Genomic DNA, 15,115 nt, shown 5'->3' on the forward strand with positions numbered 1-15,115 from the left:
CACTGGACGAAAGAAGACACACACGGTAGTTTATTGGACCCACGGAGATGGTTCGATCCTGCGACACAAGCACCTCAAACAAGCACTCAGCCGACTGAGCTATGGCTCATGTACTTTTGCTTTGTATTTTCTATGACATTTTATTATTGTGTGCATACGGAGAAATTTAAATACACTATGTTTTGTCTGTCTGTAGGGCAGATGCGTTGTTCGCCAGAATTGTTCTCGCAACGTCATTGGTCTTTACGCATGACATTTGGCGTATGCATGCATGTACTTTATTTGACATATTTACACTAATATAATGTTCTGTACTATATATCGTTTTAAACAAGGGATACGTACGTAACTGTCTAACGTTATCTCTGCTCTCGTAAATTTGTCACATTATTTCATAAGCGTTATTACATTTATATAATAAATGCATTATTTAATTTGTATCAAGTCTCGTGTATACTAAACCAAAAACTACAAACTAATGCTATAAAAACACACAGCAGCAAACTCGATGTAACTAGTTTGGCTTTAGGTGGTTGTTGTAAGACCTCGAACAAGGCTAACCCAGCAGTAAACATGCTCTTAGTGTTGTGTTCATAAATGAGGTTTGGTTATCCACTAGCTTCTAAAGAATGTCTCAAAACTAATTGTGCAGTTTTCCTTATGTTCCTGACAAGGAGACAAGAGTTGTCGATACTCCATGTGCTAGTTCAAGCGATAGGTCATCAGCGTGCCATCGTTCTGGACATCTCTACTATGTACTTGGCATGTTCTAGTTCAAGCGATAGGTCACCAGCATGCAATCGTTCTAGACATCTCGGCTATGTACTTGATATATTCTAGTTCAAATGATAGGTCACCAGCGTGCCATCGTTCTGGACATATCTGCTATGTACTTGGCATGTTCTAGTTCAAACGATAGGTCACCAGCATGTCATCGTTCTGGACATCTCTGCTATGTACGTGCCATGTTTTAGTTCAAACGATAGGTCACCAGCATGTCATCGTTCTGGACATCTCTACTATGTACTAGGCACGACATTCTGTGCGAAGCAGCTCTAGGTTTCATACTGACAAAACTCAAGTCCAGCACTTTTAACCAAATGACAATCAAAATGGAACAGTCTATAGGCAAGCTTTGCCCGTGCAGACCATAAGGCTTGTTTTGTTTAACTACACCACTGGAGCACATCGGTCAATTAATGATCGGATATTGCATGTCAAACATTTTGTAGTTCTGACTCGTAGTCGACAGAGGAAACCCGCTACATTTTTCCTAATGCAGCAAGGGATCTTTTGTATGCACTTTCCCACAGACAGGAAAACACATACCACGACCTTTGTCCAGTTGTGGTGCACTGGATAGAACGAGAAAAAAAAAGCCAATCAGCTGAACGAATTCACTGAGGTGGTTCAATCCTGCCACGCAAACACCTCAGACGAGCGCTCAAACGACTGAGCCAAATCCCGCCCCCGTGCAGACCAAACCATTACAAGTGCAGCGGAGTAATTGACTGTACGTATACAGAAAGGCACTGAAGTAAATATGTAAACTATACAAATATTACACGAGAAGCTGAACATCATGGTCATCTTTGAAATTTCCAAAACCGGCCTCGGTGGTGTCGTGGTTAAGCCATCGGACTTAGGGCTGCTAGGTTAAGGGTTCGCAGCCCGGTACCGATTCCTACCTAGATCGAGTTTTAACGACTCAATGGGTAGGTCTTAGACAACTACGCCCTCTTCTCTTTTATAAACCACTAACAACTAACCCACTGTCCTGTACAGACAGCCCAGGTAGTAGAGGTGTGTGTCCAGGACATCGTACTTGAACCTTAATTGGATATAAACACGGAAACAAAGTTAAAATGAATGAATGAATGAACGGACTTTTCAAATGACGGCAAATCAGTTTTGTTGTTAAACAAGCTTCATCGTCCATACTGCCGAACAAAACAATATATATGTTGCACTGTATGACTTTACACATTCAACTCTGTTTGTTATTGGCAGATACATTTCTTGTTCTGTCTATCAAACCATCGGCAACCCTACCCGAACGGGTTATCCACACACAAACATGGTTAGCAGTGTTTTATCAAACTCGCCCATACAACTAATATGTAGTTACAGTCTGGAAACAGTTACAATCACGAGGCTGTATTTCAACGTTCTATAAACATGGTTAGCAGTGTTTTATCAAACTCGCCCATACAAATAATCTGTAGTTACAGTCTGGAAACAGCTAAAATCACGAGGCTGGACTTCAACGTTCTATAAACATGGTTAGCAGTGTTTGATCAAACTCGCCCATACAACTAATATGTAGTTACCGTCTGGAAACAGCTAAAATCACGAGGCTGGACTTCAACGTTCTATAAACATGGTTAGCACTGTTTTATCAAACTCGCCCATACAACTAATATGTAGTTACAGTCTGGAAACAGCTAAAATCACGAGGCTGGACTTCAACGTTCTATAAACATGGTTAGCAGTGTTTTATCAAACTCGCCTAATATGTAGTTACAGTCTGGAAACAGCTAAAATCACGAGGCTGGACTTCAACGTTCTATATACACAGTGTTTTATAATAATGTAGTTACAGTCTGGAAACAGCTAAAATCACGAGGCTGGACTTCAACGTTCTATAAACATGGTTAGCAGTGTTTTATCAAACTCGCCCATACAACTAATCTGTAGTTACAGTCTGGAAACAGCTAAAATCACGAGGCTGGACTTCAACGTTCTATAAACATGGTTAGCAGTGTTTTATCAAACTCGCCCATACAACTAATATGTAGTTACAGTCTGGAAACAGCTAAAATCACGAGGCTGGACTTCAACGTTCTATAAACATGGTTAGCAGTGTTTTATCAAACTCGCCCATACAACTAATCTGTAGTTACAGTCTGGAAACAGCTAAAATCACGAGGCTGGACTTCAACGTTCTATAAACATGGTTAGCAGTGTTTTATCAAACTCGCCCATACAACTAATATGTAGTTACAGTCTGGAAACAACTAAAATCACGAGGCTGGACTTCAACGTTCTATAAACATGGTTAGCAGTGTTTTATCAAACTCGCCCATACAACTAATATGTAGTTACAGTCTGGAAACAACTAAAATCACGAGGCTGGACTTCAACGTTCTATAAACATGGTTAGCAGTGTTTTATCAAACTCGCCCATACAACTAATCTGTAGTTACAGTCTGGAAACAACTAAAATCACGAGGCTGGACTTCAACGTTCTATAAACATGGTTAGCAGTGTTTTATCAAACTCGCCCATACAACTAATATGTAGTTACAGTCTGGAAACAACTAAAATCACGAGGCTGGACTTCAACGTTCTATAAACATGGTTAGCAGTGTTTTATCAAACTCGCCCATACAACTAATATGTAGTTACAGTCTGGAAACAGCTAAAATCACGAGGCTGGACTTCAACGTTCTATAAACATGGTTAGCAGTGTTTTATCAAACTCGCCCATACAACTAATATATAGTTACAGTCTGGAAACAGCTAAAATCACGAGGCTGGACTTCAACGTTCTATAAACATGGTTAGCAGTGTTTTATCAAACTCGCCCATACAACTAATATATAGTTACAGTCTGGAAACAGCTAAAATCACGAGGCTGGACTTCAACGTTCTATATACATGGTTAGCAGTGTTTTATCAAACTCGCCCATACAACTAATATGTAGTTACAGTCTGGAAACAGCTAAAATCACGAGGCTGGACTTCAACGTTCTATAAACATGGTTAGCAGTGTTTTATCAAACTCGCCCATACAACTAATCTGTAGTTACAGTCTGGAAACAACTAAAATCACGAGGCTGGACTTCAACGTTCTATATACATGGTTAGCAGTGTTTTATCAAACTCGCCCATACAACTAATCTGTAGTTACAGTCTGGAAACAGCTAAAATCACGAGGCTGGACTTCAACGTTCTATAAACATGGTTAGCAGTGTTTTATCAAACTCGCCCATACAACTAATATATAGTTACAGTCTGGAAACAGCTAAAATCACGAGGCTGTACTCAACGTTCTATAAACCCTGTACCTCCCAGCCTTATTCCCGATTCTGGAACCACGACAACACCGAGGCCGGTACCGGGCTGCGAACTGTACCTCCCAGCCTTATATTCCAGACTTAACCACGATCTGGAAACAGCTAAAATCACGAGGCTGTATTTCAACGTTCTATAAACATGGTTCCTCGTTGAGTCATTTAAGTCATACCATAGAAAGGAAAAGTAACATGTGAGAGAGAGAGAGAGAGAGAGAGAGAGAGAGAGAGAGAGAGAGAGAGAGAGAGAGAGAGAGAGAGAGAGAGAGAGAGAGGGGGTGGGTGGGGTGGGGGAGGGGGGATTAAGCCGGATGCACGCTGTCCAAGGCACGCACGTCAGCTGTTTGGGTTGTCTTTCCATGACAATGGGTTATTTATTAGTGGTTAGTGGTAAAGAGGAGGATATAGTGGTATTACACATAGCCGCTGTACCTACCAGCCTTGTGTCCTATGACTTAACCAATGCACCACCGAGACCGGTACCGGGCTGCGAACCCTGTACCTACCAGCCTTATGTCTGATGACTTAACCACGACATCACCGAGGCCGCTACCGGGCTGCGAACCCTGTACCTCCCAGCCTTATGTCCCATGACTTAACCACGACACCACCGAGGCCGGTCATACCGAGCACAAAGGGATTGGTTATAGGTCCAATATAGTCTTTGAACCAGACCAAAAATTGTTTCCATCTGAGGGCACCAAAGAAAACTGCTATAATTGTTTCAGTACACCTAGGACAAAAAAACAATACATGATGAACTTTCCAGTAGGGTAGATTTATCTAGTTATGGCACGTTTGACATTTACTATTCAGGAGGTCATGCAAAACGAGAAATCCGTGCTGTAATGTTTATTAAGACACTTATACACCTTGTAGATCGGTACCCACAACGTTCTTTGTGCTGTCTGCATGTCTCGTAAGTGCTGATTAAGACACGTATACACCTTGTAGATCGGTACCCACAATGATCTTTGTGCTGTCTGCATGTCTCGTAAGTGCTGATTAAGACACTTATACACCTTGTAGATCGGTACCCACAATGCTCTTTGTGCTGTCTGCATATCTCGTAAGTGCTGATTAAGACACTTATACACCTTGTAGATCGGTATCCACAATGTTCTATGTGCTGTCTGCATGTCTCGTAAGTGCTGATTAAGACACTTATACACCTTGTAGATCGGTATCCACAATGTTCTTTGTGCTGTCTGCATGTCTCGTAAGTGCTGATTAAGGATCCAAGAGGTATAAATTTGGTATCATTGAGTATTTTGAAATGTTCATTATGGCATACAGACGTGGTAAAAATCTCTAATACTTTATCAACTGCACTAAACTATTGATATCCGTGACGATGTTTGACGGGTCAGAGGATTCATATTGAACTACTCCCAGCTAATCAAGGCATTGACGATTTTTTTTACATCTAAGATGGCTACCACTATAGAAGTAGAAAATTAAAATTTAACTATAACACAATTGTGATGTTAGGGATTGGGGGTTTACTTGGTATTCATCAAGGAATTCATTTACAGCAGAACAAATGCTAACTGAGATATTGCATCATCATTTAAATCCAAGATGATCTCGAAAATGGCCGTTAGGCGTAAAACGTGGCCATACCTTACATTCTATTTTACCCGAAACAATATTTTTACTTCAAATACAGGGTTTTCGAGGCGCAAGGAATTCAGTTCTTACATTCACTTGCAATGGAGTATTTTTTTTTATCATTTCCAGAATTCAAGATGGCTAACAAACTGGCTGCAAAAGCAATGTGTTAAATGCATTACCTAAAACATATTTTTGAAACCAACGGCTAATCAATTAAACAAATATCTACAAGTAAAGTTATCTAAAATGTCATCTAACATAATACTATCTACAAGTAAAGTTATCTAAAATGTCATCTAACATAATAATATCTACGTTGACCGCTGTCTTAAGGGTGCACCAATATATTTTAAAACTATCTAGTAGAAATGTTATGTCATATAGATCAAGTCTATGGTGCAAATCTGATGATTGTAGTAAATACTGTAAAATTAGGTTTAATTATTCCCATTTTCTGTCTCTTGATAATGGGCACACACACACACACACACACACACACACACACACACAGACAGAGAGAGAGAGAGAGAGAGAGAGAGAGAGAGAGAGAGAGAGAGAGAGAGAGAGAGAGAGAGAGAGAGAGAGAGAGAGAGAGAGAGAAACCACGATTTTCACGAGGGACATAAATTTGATAATAACTGATACGGAGTTTGTTATTCTATTTTTTTAAAGCCTTTATTTTCGATATAGCCTACATCGGCTACACTTCCATGTATATAGATACGACGTTAACTACTTTACTGTTCTGGGTATTGCTTTAACTTTGTATTTTATTCACGGTTCACAGATAATTTTCAAAACTCAAAGTTCTATATATTCTGTAAAAACAACAATATATAATGAATTGCATTAAACACTGAAACAAGAAATACGTCAACGCAAACGCTTCAAACTACGTAACGCCATTGTGCGCGCTTTGCCAAATCGTGATGACGTCATATTTAGTACCCACAAGGCGATTGGTTTGTTGGCGTCAAATCGTCCAATAGTAGTGTACCGGTACGGTCTATATATAAATAATAATTAAGTACTTCATTAAAATGTTCTTCAAAATTCTAGAAATGCAATTACAAAAGTGGCATCGATCCTAGGGGTGCAGTATGGTATGTCAGCAATAATTCTAGTATGGGTGACATATTATTATGCCACCCCACTACTACATGTAGTTCCCCACACTGCAGCCCAGTATGTAATAACAACAGGAACTATTGCATCATGCATATCACTGAGCGCCGTGTAGGCATACCAGTCATTTGTTTACGGAAGTTTGTTTTCTTTAACGACACCTCTAGAGCACATGGATTATTAATCATCGGTTATTGGATTGGATGTCAAACATTTGGTAATTCTGACATGTAGTCATCAGAGGAAACGTGCTACATTTTCTTAATGCAGCAAGGGATAATTTATATGCACTTTCCCACAGACAGGAAAGCACATACCACGGCTTTTGTCCAGTTGTGGTGCACTGATTGGAACGAGAAAAAACTCAATAAGTTGAACGGATCCACTGAGGTGGTTCGATCCTGCTACGCAAGCACCTCAATCGAGCACTCAACCGACTGAGGTAAATCCCGCCCCTCATTTGTGTACGGAGTCATAAGCTTTATTAAAGTCGACACAAGCAGAAAACGTTGATAATTTCGTCCTGCTTCCTACTCGTTTGTATGATGGGATGGATGGATGAATGAACGAACGAACGAACGAATGAACGGACGGACGGAAGGACGGACGGATGGATGTTTATCGACATCCATGCGCGACAGGTACATATGTACATCGGCTATGTTGTGAGATAATCAATAGTAGCCTTCTTCTTCTGAATCCATTCTGTTCTCTGTCTGTGGGATGGTGCATATAAACGATCCCTTGCTGCTAATCAAAAAGAGTAGCCCATGAAGTAGCTCAATATCCGTGTGGTCCTTAACCATATGTCTGACGTAATATAACCGTGAATAAAATGTGTTGAGTGCGTCGTTAAAGAAAACATTCCTTTCTCTCCATCCTGTTCTTCAGTTATGACGCCGTTGTTCTCAGCCCACCAGGTAAGCCTGCTATTTAAAATATTACTACATTTTGCATACGCCTGACACTCTAGTAATACATCGACCTGACAGTGGATTCTATGGATCTGACATATTGGACTTAGGCGTGTGTGCAGTAATAATGTGTTGAAGATGAACCGTGTGGTTTAAAGGCGCATACCCTAGTTTCAACCCGTAAAAATGGACACTACGTTTAGTTAATCTACAAACCTGTAACAAACTTGGATAGAGTCACAACAGCGTGAAACAAGAGTATGTGACGTTGAAATATGGGGAAATACCCTTACAAATAAATTAGAACTCGACTCCATTAAAACATCAGAATATTAAAAACACCAGGATGACCAGAAACACTTCGGATTTACGGGAATAGATGTTCTAAACAATAAAATCTTGGCAATGTCTGATTTTAGTTTTCAAAAATGACTCTAATAGTTTTTTAAAAATTTGCTTTAATGTTAATAAAATAACGTGTCACTTTCATTTAGTGTATAATATATATAATTAAAAACTTCACAACCGTTTCATCTTGGTTAGTTAGCAAATATGACAGAAGAACGTGTTAAATAAGGTATTGTTTTATTGTGTGACGTCCAAAGAAAGAAAAATCTGTTGGATGCGCCCACAGCATTCGAAAAAACCACAAACAGTCAAAATGGTAATTCACAAGCGGGGTCGTCTGATGGAATCACAGGTTCAGTAGCACGTATGCCCTCCACGTGTACCCACAACTGCAAGGCAACGCCTCCCCATTGTCTGCCTGGTGCGTGTAAAGACAACATTAGAGATACGGCGCCATTGTTCCACTAATGAGTCACCAAGTTCCTGCAAAGTCTATGCAGGTTTCCTGCAACTGCGCAGGCGTCTACCCAGCACATCCCAGACGTGCTCGATGGGATTCAGGTCGGGCAACTTTGAAGGCCAATCTATGACATTGATGTCCGCGTTCCTCAGGTAATCCCTTGTCAAGATAGCCGTGTGGGGTCTGGCGTTGTCATGCTGAAAGATAAGGCCTGAACCATGAGCTGCCATGAAGGGCACAAGTTCCCGGGCCAGCAGCTGGTCGCGGTATGCAGCAGCGTTGATGTTGCCTCGGATGACAAGAAGTCGAGAATGGTCATTTCCACAGAAAGCGCCCCAAACCATTAGTCTTCCGCCTCCGGATCTGACAACTTCAACACTGAGCATGACGTTCACCACATCGTCTCCAAACCCTCTGCCTGCCATCGGCAAATCACAGTGTGAATCTTGAGTCATCGCTATTCCACTCCCTCCGAATCCATCGTAAGTGGCGTTGTACCCACAGTTGATGTTGACGTCAATGAAATTGGGTCAAAATGGGTCCAACATATGGTCGCCATGCGTTGAGGTGAGCGGTTCGCAGCCGATTTCGGATCGTTTGCGCTGACACCCAACGTCTAAACAGCTGTCATGTAACGGTTGCGTAGATGACGTAACACACTATGACGGTCATCTGCTGGTGACGTCACACGTGGTCTACCCGGTCGGGGGCGATCAGCTGTGGTGCCCGTTTATTGTGTCTGCAGGTCATAAATTGCCCGTCGACTGCAACCCAACACCCTTGCAACGTCAGCCACTGACGTTTCCCGCGTGCAACATGACAACAGCACGTTCACATTTGCGACGCGTGGCATCGAAATAGGTCGTAACAAATATCGTTTTAATGTTGTTGGGATTTTTAGGTGTGTTAGACTACTGTGAGCAAGTAACGATGAAAACGCGTGTGCTATTGTAGTCACGTGGCCAGTGGCACGTGCAAAACCACTTTTTCCTCAATGGTGCTGTGCACGTGCTATGGATCAGGTCACGTGGGCTTTGGTGGGCTTCAAATTGAGTGTAGACATTGTCATTACAATATTTATTCCTGAAAAAATACCTGTTTTCAACATTCGGTAGTGGTTATGCCATTGGACTTCTGTCTGGAAGGTACTGGGTTCATATCCCACCTGAGACAATGAGGGAGTTTTTATGCCAGCACCGGCTCCAACCCCGAGTGAGTGCACCGCTAAGCTCAATGGGTAGGTTTAAGGTCATATGCACCGAGTGTCACCCACTTCACGGGTGCGATTACGGGTGCCTTTAGTAATGTGATTTATTAAAAATTGAATTAAAATGTTATTTTAGAAGTGTTATAGGATAAATAGAATTCGCTACTCATGGTGTTTAATATGTAAAATATCAACCTCGTCTAGTTAATCGGTATTTGTCTCAGCAGATCCTCGACAAATACCAATTAACACAGACTGGGTTGATATTTTCCATATTAAAAAAACACTTGTGAAGAATCCTCTATATATATGCATGCATACATACATGCTTGCATACATACATGCATGCATACATACATACATACATACATATATACATACATGCTTCGATAGCTCAGAGTGTATCGTGGTTAGTCTTGCAATTTGCGGGCGAATCGGTGCCACAGGTTCGAGTCCCAGCAACGGCATGGGACAATGTTTGAGGCCAGAAAGGATTTAATTATCCCCTGCGCCAGTGCGTTAATATCTATGTATGTACTAGTCAACCTCGACATACATACAATATATAGATATTCATACATCAATACATACGTACGTACATACATGCATACATACATGTACACAATATATAGAGATATTCATACATCAACATTTACATACATATAACGTTTTAATACTGAAATATAATTATAACATTGAAATGTGAGCATAATACTGAAATGTACGTTTTATAATAAAATATTATTATTGTACTTAAATATGCTATTTGTACTACAACATGGGTATAATAATGAGATATGCGTTTTCTGATGAAGAATAGCGTATTACTTATGGTCGGCCACTACACGGTTCTGGCTAGGTGAACACCAGGATACAGGTAAAGAGAAAACATCGGTCTCCCACTCCTGTCTCTGATAAACTGGTTCCTGTCAACATTGTAAATATTTTATACTTGTCGAAATACGTTCAGAAACATCGACATATTTACAAACTGTATGTGCTCGGACTATTTATACCCCCAACCCCCCAGAGCTGAGCATTAGTGTTTGCCATTCTCCTCTTCGTCAGTTTTCATAACGACACTTTGCCTTCACCATTCCCTTCCACGTAATGACAGCACATACATTGTTAATTGTTTATCAGTTTATTAGGTCTACATTTCACATTTTAATATTTAGCCATTTAGCATGTGTACTTGAACCAGACACTTTCCCTTCACCATTCCCTTCCACGTAATGGCAGCACACACATTGTTAATTATTTATCAGTTTATTAGGTCTACATTGCACATTTTAATATTTAGCCATTTAGCATGTGTACTTGAACCAGACACTTTCCCTTCACCATTCCCTTCCACGTAATGGCAGCACACACATTGTTAATTATTTATCAGTTTATTAGGTCTACATTGCACATTTTAATATTTAGCCATTTAGCATGTGTACTTGAACCAGACACTTTCCCTTCACCATTCCCTTCCAAGTAATGGCAGCACACACATTGTTAATTATTTATCAGTTTATTAGGTCTACATTGCACATTTTAATATTTAGCCATTTAGCATGTGTACTTGAACCAGACACTTTCCCTTCACCATTCCCTTCCAAGTAATGGCAGCACACACATTGTTAATTATTTATCAGTTTATTAGGTCTACATTGCACATTTTAATATTTAGCCATTTAGCATGTGTACTTGAACCAGACACTTTCCCTTCACCATTCCTTCCAAGTAATGGCAGCACACACATTGTTAATTATTTATCAGTTTATTAGGTCTACATTGCACATTTTAATATTTAGCCATTTAGCATGTGTACTTGAACCAGACACTTTCCCTTCACCATTCCCTTCCAAGTAATGGCAGCACATACATTGTTAATTATTTATCAGTTTATTAGGTCTACATTGCACATTTTAATATTTAGCCATTTAGCATGTGTACTTGAACCAGACACTTTCCCTTCACCATTCCCTTCCAAGTAATGGCAGCACACACATTGTTAATTATTTATCAGTTTATTAGGTCTACATTGCACATTTTAATATTTAGCCATTTAGCATGTGTACTTGAACCAGACACTTTCCCTTCACCATTCCCTTCCAAGTAATGGCAGCACATACATTGTTAATTATTTATCAGTTTATTAGGTCTACATTGCACATTTTAATATTTAGCCATTTAGCATGTGTACTTGAACCAGACACTTTCCCTTCACCATTCCCTTCCAAGTAATGGCAGCACATACATTGTTAATTATTTATCAGTTTATTAGGTCTACATTGCACATTTTAATATTTAGCCATTTAGCATGTGTACTTGAACCAGACACTTTCCCTTCACCATTCCCTTCCAAGTAATGGCAGCACACACATTGTTAATTATTTATCAGTTTATTAGGTCTACATTGCACATTTTAATATTTAGCCATTTAGCATGTGTACTTGAACCAGACACTTTCCCTTCACCATTCCCTTCCAAGTAATGGCAGCACATACATTGTTAATTATTTATCAGTTTATTAGGTCTACATTGCACATTTTAATATTTAGCCATTTAGCATGTGTACTTGAACCAGACACTTTCCCTTCACCATTCCCTTCCAAGTAATGGCAGCACATACATTGTTAATTATTTATCAGTTTATTAGGTCTACATTGCACATTTTAATATTTAGCCATTTAGCATGTGTACTTGAACCAACACAAGGGCGGGACGTAGCCCAGTCGAAACGTACTCGCGTGATTCGTGATCGGTTTGGAATCGATTGACGTCGGTGGGCCCATTGGGCTATTTTTCGTTCCAGCCCCAGTGCACCACGATTGGTATATTACAGAGTGTGGTATGTACTGTCCTGTCTGCGGGACGGTACATATAAAAATGCCTTGCTACTAATTGAAAAAATGTAGCGGGTTTTGACTATATGTCAAAATTACCAAATGTTTGACATTGAATAGCCGATGGTGTTGTTAAACAAAACAAACAAGCTTGTTTGGGGTTTTTGTGTTGTTTTTTCTTTATTTTCTTTTTTTCTTTAACCAGCACAAGTCGATAAGAAAGGTTTCCTTGACCGCGTGTCAATCAGTTATATCTAAATCACAAGTCTACCAATGATTTAATTTGTCACTTTCTTGATAATTTTTATAAATGGCTGGGGAAAAAAACATTGAGAAATACCGGGCGGGGGTGTTGGCTAGGTGAAATGTACCAATGAAAAATAACTAAGTGGTATGTGCTGACTGGAGGATTGAAATGGGTGACTCTGACCAGGAAGAATCTATAGATTGCACTAAGATCCAGTCTCTATATCAGTATCAGTCCCTAGTTGGTACACATATCCATTTCTTTGTATATGTTTATTCATTTATTTATTTATTTTTATTTTTATTTACTTATTTATTTTATTTCTCTGTTTATTTATTGCTCTATTCATTTTTTATTTTTTATTTTTTTATTTTTTTTATTTATGTATTTATAAGTTCACTACCGGTCCCGCCACAAGTTTGTGTTCACACTGCTTTACATATTGATCTGAACTGTTGTACGTAGCTTTATCTTTTACTGTTACAGATCATATGTGACTTTCATGGCGATTTACCCATTTATGACAGAGTTAAGACCCTTAAACTTGAATGCGGAAATTTGTTGAGCGAGCTACGGAACTTTCATAGCTTCAGCAGTAGCGTGATAATGCTTGCTTATTTACACACACACACACACACACACACACACACACACACACACACACACATATATATATGTCTGTGTGTGTGTGTGTGTGTGTGTGTGTGTGTGTGTGTGTAAATAAGCAAGCATTATCATGATTAGGTGTTAAATATGATTATGGGGCTGAATGAAGGCATACATCAATTACATCATTTAGATTGCAGTTCGTGATATGCCGCAATAAACTGGCCATCTGTCACCGAACGGAGCCGCAATTATAAATTCGGTAGGCGACTCTCTCTCTCAATCTCTCTCTCTCTCTCTCTCTCTCTCTCTCTCTCTCTCTCTCTCTCATAGTGTTTCTCTCTCTCCGTCCCCCGTCTCTCTCTCTCTCTCTCTCTCTCTCTCTCTCTCTCTCTCATAGTGTTTCTCTCTCTCCGTCCCCCGTCTCTCTCTCTCTCTCTCTCTCTCTCTCTCTCTCTCTCTCTCTCTCTCTCTCTCTCTCTCTCTCTCTCTCTTAATGATCTTATTAACTTAGTTTTAATTACCATGCATTATTACCTTTACTTCAGGATTCATTGCCGTCCTCTGTGCTGTCACGATATCCCCAGCTGTACTGAATAGGCCCCACGTAACGTCATCACTACCACTGGGAGGGGGTGGGGGAGCAAAAATAGAAAGGAGTAAAATAAACTGTATAAATTGTAATATTTAAAATGTGATATTGTAAAACAAAATTATCACAGTGGCGTTTATATGTTGTTATCTTCAAACATGAACGCGAAACGGTAAATCCAAAACATGACCCCCCCCCCCCCCCCCCCGAAAAAAAACAAAAAAAAAAAAAAAAAACAACGTTTGATCACATCGGCGAACAAAAAGTCAAATTCTGTACATTTCACATAAAGGAATAAATACAAAAAATGGATTTTAACTCCCATATATAACGGATAATAAACGAGTTGCCAGTTATTGTCAAATGTATGTGCCAAGTGAAATAATTTAGAGCTGTCACGAGCTTTAGCGAGTGACAAATAAAAATTATTTCACAAGTGACATAAATTTGATAATAACTGGTACCGAGTTTGTTATTCTATTTATTACCTGACATATTTTTTCTGTAAAATTCTTTTATTTTCGCCACGTACATGTATAGAAAACAAATAAATCACTTTACGCATTCTTCTGGGTATTGTTATAACGTTATACTTTAATCACGTTCATAGATAATTTTCAAAAACAGAAGTTCTCTTTATTCCTGTACAAAATCTATAATGAATTGGATTGAAATGACATTCTGTTATAAATTTAACACCAAAAAACAGACAGCTGTAAACACAAACTCTTTAAACTACATGACGATATTGTGTGTGTTTGTCAAATCGTAATATTCAGTACCGCAAAGTTCATTGGTTTGTAAGCGTCAAATCATCCAATAGTATTGTTCGTTAGACCAATGCATGATAATTTCTTAGTGAAAATTACGATTTTTACCCCCCCCCCCCCCCGTTATTAGTGCCTGCTGGAGTAATAAATGTATATAACGTACGAGTATTCAGTATACTATTATTAATAATAATAATTATTAATATTATTAATAATAAATGACAGCCTTTGGGCGTTTGACAGCTTGGGCTAGCACGTTCAGACTAAACAGTTAACAACGTCGTCGCTGATTGGATGAATATGACCTCTACTGGCTCTA

The 15,115-nt window shown here is 39.4% G+C and overlaps 1 long non-coding RNA gene across 1 annotated transcript in view; it reads left to right on the forward strand.

Annotated features, from left to right (window-relative positions):
* The first annotated feature begins 13,654 nt into the window (after positions 1–13,654).
* LOC121376860 overlaps positions 13,655–15,115 on the forward strand; it is an 8,073-nt gene continuing 6,612 nt past the window's right edge. Inside the window, exon 1 of the long non-coding RNA XR_005958544.1 lies at positions 13,655–13,696. This is a non-coding gene — a long non-coding RNA (uncharacterized LOC121376860). The remainder of the gene's footprint in view (positions 13,697–15,115) is intronic.

The sequence above is a fragment of the Gigantopelta aegis genome, chromosome 7 (assembly GCF_016097555.1).
Source record: "Gigantopelta aegis isolate Gae_Host chromosome 7, Gae_host_genome, whole genome shotgun sequence".
Taxonomy (NCBI): Eukaryota; Metazoa; Mollusca; class Gastropoda; order Neomphalida; family Peltospiridae; genus Gigantopelta; species Gigantopelta aegis.